This window comes from Dipteris shenzhenensis, chromosome 29 (assembly GCF_047967505.1).
Source record: "Dipteris shenzhenensis isolate YYH24624 ecotype China chromosome 29, Dip_SZ_1.0, whole genome shotgun sequence".
In the NCBI taxonomy this organism is placed as follows: domain Eukaryota; kingdom Viridiplantae; phylum Streptophyta; class Polypodiopsida; order Gleicheniales; family Dipteridaceae; genus Dipteris; species Dipteris shenzhenensis.
Window position 1 is genome coordinate 17872638 of NC_141624.1, and position 7280 is coordinate 17879917.

Here is a 7280-nt window from a genome sequence, read left to right on the forward strand (position 1 = left end):
AGATATATGCACTTCATTGATCTTGCAGACATCAGGGAATGTATAGGACACGTGTGGCAAAGAAGAGGAAGCGAAAGAAATGAATACCTTCTCACAAGTCTCTCTTGCTTTCTTCAAAATGGCAATAAAAGGCTAAGTTCAAGACAAAAGGAAAAAGGATTTGCAATAAGGCATATTGCAATATTACTAGATTATCCCATGGTACATATTGGGATTTAGTCACCAAGGCAAAGGGCGGCAACAAATTTAGCATTCACGGTAATAGAGAAAGGTCCAAATCAAGAATCGTAACTGTCAGGGCAACAGCAATTTTGCAAGACTTCATACCTGAAAATGCTTTACCTCAATCCCATATATCTACCAAACTCCCTAACGGTGACGCGATCACTGAAATGTACCTTCCAATGGGCTTGACAAAGCTTGAAGTATTTGACTCTATTGGAGAAAAGCAAAGGCAAAGAGGGGATGCCGTAGCTTCTTCTCATACTTTGTATACTCTTTGGAAGAAGAACTTTGGATATGTTAAAATCCCAAGGAGGCAAAAAATGTCAAAGTGCAATGTCTGTGATGATTTAAAGCGAGCGATTGAGAGTGCAACATGTCCAAATCAAAGGGAATTATATACAAAAAACCGAAAATCTCATCATGACCTTATTCGACATTCCAGACAAAAATATGCATTTTGGAAGGAGCAAGCTATTTCGCATCCCGATGACTACATGTGCCTTATTGTAGATGGCATGGATCAGAATACAACAACATTGCCTCGTTTTGTTGCCACTCCACCTAAATTACAAGGAAAGCAATTTCTAAAGACACATCTATGTGGAGTGTTAGTGCATGGAATTAAGCTCTTTGCAGATATATGGATTGATTCCTTGCATCTACATGATAGCAATCAAGTTGTAACATCTATTATGAAGGCAATTCGCAATGTACATGCAGAAAAAGGTCGCCTACCATCGACTTTGAGAATACAAGCTGATAATTGCTGGCGAGAAAATAAGAATGTACTCATGTTTGCATTCTGCTCCATGCTAGTTGCTCATCGAATCTTCAATGAGGTCGAATGTGGATTTTTGTATGTTGGGCATACACATGAGGATATCGATCAGGTTTTTAGCATAGTCTCAAGGGAGCTTAAATGCAAGGATGTGGAGACAATAGATGACTTGGTAAGAAGATGTGGCAGGCAAGTTGGTGGTCGTAAGGAAAGTATAGTATGTGAGAGGCTCGAAAGAATGTATGATTGGAAGAGCTTCATTCTACCTTTCATACAAACGGGTGGTGATGCATTGACAGGTCATACCAATCCACACTACTTTCGTTTTTTTTTTAAAGATGAAAAACCCGTAATGCAATGGCAACAATATTCTCGTGATACAAAATGGGAACCTGAAGAACCTTACAGTCTCTTAACTTCAATTCCCAGCAAGGAAAGGTATCCAACATGGGCTCCTATACAAGAATTCAATGAGAGGTCTAACTGTGAAATAGAAGGATTTAAAGCATTTATTACATACAAAGAGGAAATGCTCCGGAGATATCCTGATTCGAAGCCTACTTGGAGAGAACACACTACCACTGTAATTAACAAGACATGAAATTTAATAAAGGACCTTGAGAGAATGCGAGGCTCAAAGGATGTCAAGGAAGAATGCAATATGTTTTGGCCAAATGTTCATAACGATTTGTGCCCAGCTCCAGTCTTTGAAAATGAATTTGTATCATTACTCCCACGTCCATATTGTGGACCGAAGAAGAGAGAGTTTATGCCACAAGTAGATATAGAGGTCGATTGTTTTGTTGTGGTTCGACCATCGGATGATGAATATGAGAATGTGAAGTTTTGGGTTGCAAAAGTAGTTGATGTGCAAAGAGATGACCAAGGGAGAGCTACAACATTTACAGCGGTATGGTATGAGCCAAAGGGCAGGAAGGAGAATATGGATAACAACACATTGTATACTAATTGTATAATGAAGGAGTGGGTCCCAAATGATGAAGCAGTCTCTCAAGTTTTGACGGAGACAATCATAGTGTCTTGGCATTCAAGGGCAAAGAAATCAAAGAAGCGCATGGGATATGAGGTAGAAGGAAAAATAAAAATACCACACGAATTTTTAAGGATGCTCGCCATGAAGGAAGTAGAAGGAGACAACGCAAATGAAGAATGTCCATGATTAAAGCTTTGTATTGAAGTCCATTGAAGGATTTTATTTGGGTACTAGGCAAGAAGGCAAGAAGCCAATCCAAGACAATTAGAATCAGAGTCATCACCTCCTATGTCAAATGAGAGTCAAAATATGCACTGGATGTCACCCAAGGGTCAAGGCTTGCCAAGACAATAGGGAGTTAATTGAGATGGCACCTGGCAAGGGACTATCACATTGAGCAATAAGACAATGGGGAGTCAATGCACCCAAGGGGCAAGGCTTGGCAAGATAACTTGTGGGAGTTAATGCAGATGGCACCTGTATTTTGCACTGGATGTCACCTAAGGGTCAAGGCTTGGCAAGACAATAGGGAGTTAATGCAGATGGCACCTGGCAAGGGACTATCGCATTGAGTAATAAGACAATGGGGAGTCAATGCACCCAAGGGGCAAGGCTTAGCAAGACAAGTAGGAGTCAAATTATGCAGATGTCACCTGGCAAGGGACTGTCATGACATTGAGCAATAAGACAATGGGGAGTCAAATTATGCAGATGGCACGAATTGAGGCACTTTAAGAGCAACAATTTAAATTGTAAACATATGTTTAATCTATATCATTTTGGATATAAAGACTCTAGCTGAGAGCAACGTCTCTCAATGTAATCATATAATAATAGCTATAATTGCTATTATACCTCTTTGGTTCCATACAAAACTTGGGTCTTATGGCATCATGTCTTTTTTCTATTTATTAAAAGTTTTAAAAATTTTGTGCATATTGTGAGTGACAATGTTATTTTCATGAAATATTTAAGTCTCCTTTCATGGATTTATAAATTTATCACGTCAAGGAAAAACGTCAAGGAAAAATATTAAAAATAATTAAATTAACAAATAACTTAGATATAGCTAGAATTTTTAATATAGGATTATTTCAAATTCTTGCATGTTGGTGCAAAAGTATAGATTGAAAAAATAATATTTTTATGTGAATATGATAGTGCCACAAAGTGAACTTTTGATTTGGGAAGAATATTTTCAGAAAGTAAAATTTAGATTTGGGAAGGATATTTTCACAAAGTAAAGTTTTCATTTGGGAAGGATTTTTGGGCTTCGTCCAAAAACAACACAAAAAGTCCAAAATTAGTGAAATAGGTGTTCAAGAGACCACACCATACTATCCTTCCTTATATGAGAATGAAGATGGTAACATCCCAACTGATGTTGTACTCAAGCATAGGGAGAAGGAAAGGATCGGTGGAGGTCATAATCACAACAAGCCGACGGTCTGCGCCAAAGAGAAGAGTGATACATTGTTGAAAGAAGATCTTGTAGCTCAACATGACATGAACTGATATATATCAAGGAGTTTGAAGGGGCTGATTGAGTCGGATGGATAGGCTCCGGGGAAACATTGCACCTCCTTCATAAATACCTTTACAATTAGCTCAAAACACTTTGCAAACTGTCATTAGACACAAAGGCCTATAACTTTCAGTAGAGACATGATATCAAATATTCAACTATTTTCTAAAAACCCCAACTCTCACCCCATACCAAGGTATTTATCATTCATACACATGGTATTTACAATGATCTATTCCACTCATCCTCGCAATCCCATACAATATATTAGAAAATAGAAATAAGTGAGAGCCGCTAGACTATCACTTGATACTCAAACTCTTATCAAACATAGAAGAAAATAATACCAATGCCAAATAAAAAATATCAATTTTTAGCGTCACGTGTAGATTAGGCCTATGTAGTGAATGAGTACTACTAAGGTTTGCCTAGTATCTTTTGAGAGGTCTTTAGCTTGTGAAATGTCCCCTTTGAGCAAAGGCGAGCAGTCAATGATAATTGTCCAAAAATACAAGCTACTAACTTAGTACTAAGGATCTCTACGGGTCATGCAATCTCCTTGTAGGGTCAAACACCATCTTCAAGGGCTGCAGCTTTACGTCCAGATCGTACCATTGCTTTAGCCCATGAGACGGCATCAACGTTGATGGCTTTTCGTTGACATAAAGACGGGCGGAGGGAATGAGATGATCAGGCTGGGCTCCTGCCCCACATATGTAAGAGCGGAGAACTGCTCTGATAGATTGCGGCGTGGAGGATAAGGCGAAGCCGAACCAACGCCCCTTCAGATTTGGCAGATGACGATGAGCTTCGAAGTAACGGATGTACGACGAACAGATTGGGTCGTGAACGTTAAGGTAGAGGTCGGGAAGCCATGGCATGATCGCTTGGAAGCTATCACAGTCGTGGTTTCTCGTCTGCTCGTCTTGCAGGAGTGTTGACAACCAGATTGTGGACGACGTGCGCTGCGGTTGTAATCTCGTCTGAAATGTGCATTGTTGCGGTGGGGATAGAGGGGTGTGGAGGATTGAAGAGATGGGCTTCAAGAAACCACCCCTCTTCAGCAAGCTTCCTGCCCACCAGCAAGCCGAGTGCTGCTCCTTGGGAGTGCCCCGCCAAGCATACAGACTGCGGGCCATGGTGAGCCACTTGCTGCCTCACGATGTCTAGAGCCAGATCAAATCGTTTGTGGGAGCGAAGATCATGGAGTAAGATGTGGATGTCAGCGTCGAGATCGACTAGAGACTGGGTACCCCGGAAGGCAACAACAATCTGTGGAGCGCCCAGACGGCCGAGGTTGTGGTTTAAACGCGAATCGAACACAGCTCCGAAGACGGTACTGCTGCCATTATTCTCCTCAAGGGGTTGCAGCAAGTCGTAGTGGAAAGTGTGCCACCAAAGGGGAGTGGAAGAGGAGGTGCTGGGAGGGGGGTTGGAAGCGCATTTCCATAAGCCAGAGGCTCGATCTTTCTCCATACGGTAGACGAATTCGACAAGCGAAGCCATGATGGTTCGTCTATGGTGAGGGTCCTGCCTACAAGAGAAGCTTAGTGAGCTACAAAGAAGCAATGGGATCAAGAGAACGAAGACACAGAGATCAACAAGACACTCTCTCTCTGTGCCTCTCTTTTCTCTCGCACATACACACACAGAGACCTTCCCTGAAGCTCAGCTGCATGCTTGGCTTCTCCTTCCAACAGCAGACTACCGTGGATAATCTCAACAGACTACGACGAAACAACATGATCAACAAAGAGGTGGGTTTCAGAGGCACCTACCATAGAGCAAGAGAACCATAGTCGAAATGGCTCAGCCCTAAACGATTGAGGACGTCGTCGTCGTCTTTGGAAGCTCCCTGCAGGGACGACTCCATAGCCAAAAATGGATGGATATGAGGATAGGATGGTCAATAAAGAACTATATTGGTGTTGAGCCTTTGACCTAGGCAACCTATACAAAAATGGATAAGGAGGGGTAGCCAAGGAGTTAGCGTCAGCAACTTGAATGTGCTGAAGGAGGGGTAGCCAAGGAGTTAGCGTCAGCAACTTGAATGTGCTGAACACCAGAGAAAGAAGGAGGAGCCCTCCTCCCCACTTTCTATTTCTTTCCCTTCACCTCCTATTTTTCCTCTCCCTAGCCTTTTCCATATTCTTTTCCACATTCGACCATTCATCATAAGGTAAATTTTTTCCTCCTTGGAGTAGAGACTCCTGTACAAATAAATTTTCAGCCCGTGTGGGTGTGTTAAATGGACTCACTGATGCCCATTCCACTTGATCAATTGATAGCAATCACTTATGCAACCATGGCCCGACGTGACTCATCATGAAACCCCATAGCTCTGTGGGAGATTGGTCCTCCATCCTTGGGACTATCACATACATGCCAAGGGGATTCTCACTACACTCATATGTAGAGTCATCCACAGACAAGGTGTTGGTGCTATTGAACTGCAAGTACAACTTCCAAAAATGTCTAAGATGCTTTAAAAATACGAGTTTCCCTGATGGAAATTTGAAATCAGTAGCCAGACAACTTTCCTATGCCATCCACCCATCCAACAAACCTGTTGTTATTGTTGCAAAGCATTTATCTAGTTTATCCTCTACATTTGCAAGCTTTGCAGTGCTCCAAATAAACACATTTGCATATGTACTTGCTACTATAGCCAAGAACTGCTATGTGTCTTTTCATAGACAGTGCTTTACCAAACCGTCACTGATACACTCTACAGCATCTAAGCCAAAATCAAGGGGATGGTTGGCCCTTCTAGAGTTAAATGTGTTCATTAATACATTGTTAAGGTCAAGGATAAGGGTTGGCTTTCCCTGCCAGTCTTATGAACATAGGTGGCACCCTGTCAATCTTTATGACTTTTGTTACAATGTTTGGCATCTTGAATTTTTTTGGGTCTCTTGGTCCTATATAAGTGAACTATATTAGCAAATAAATGCGTCCTCCCACATGCATGGTGTGTGTGGAAAAGTCTCCCATGTGGGCTAGGCGGTTACGCACTCTCAATTTTGTGCGACAACCCTTGGCCTCATTTTTCCACATATATCAACACCCATATCCCAAGTCTAAGATACTCCCTTGGTCTCTTCATGGTCATGATCCCCCACCTCCTCATATGACTCACTCTTCCTATCTTTTAAAAACTTCATAATATCAAATAACTCTCACCCCATGCCAAGGTATTTATCATTCATACACATGGTATTTACAATGATTCATTCCACTCATTCTCTCAATCCCTTACAATATCTCTAGGCTACCGCCTCATCCTCACAATATTATCAAACCTGCATAAAAGCAATACAAATAGCAAATGAAAATATCAAAGTCTTACGTCACAATACCATTAGGATGTTGTCTTCTTCCCTTGAAACAACGTGTAGGGACATCCTCAGTCCCACTTCAACCCAATACATTTATGACTTCTCCACATCTAATCTTTATTTCAGTAATAAATCCAAAGCATGTCACTACACTACATGGCATGTTCTTCTAATATCCCAATTATCATAATGTACAATAGACTCTTTGCATAGACTTTCATGTTCTTATACACTAGAAGAGCCAGGTCTCCTTCGACCAACCACCCACTCATAAATATACTCTAGCCTATGACTATCATGCTCCATGATTGTAGCAGGAGGGGCAGAGCCTCTTCTCATTCTAATTTGGGTTTGCTCAATTGATGGCCTTTGCATTTCACGTGTTTGATGCCCATCTTCTTCTATCACTATGGGCTATGT

The 7280-nt window shown here is 41.4% G+C and overlaps 1 pseudogene; it reads right to left on the bottom strand.

Moving 5' to 3' along the window:
- Positions 1 to 4014: 4014 nt before the first annotated feature.
- Positions 4015 to 5395, bottom strand: LOC147882516 (GDSL esterase/lipase At4g10955-like; annotated as a pseudogene).
- Positions 5396 to 7280: the final 1885 nt, after the last annotated feature.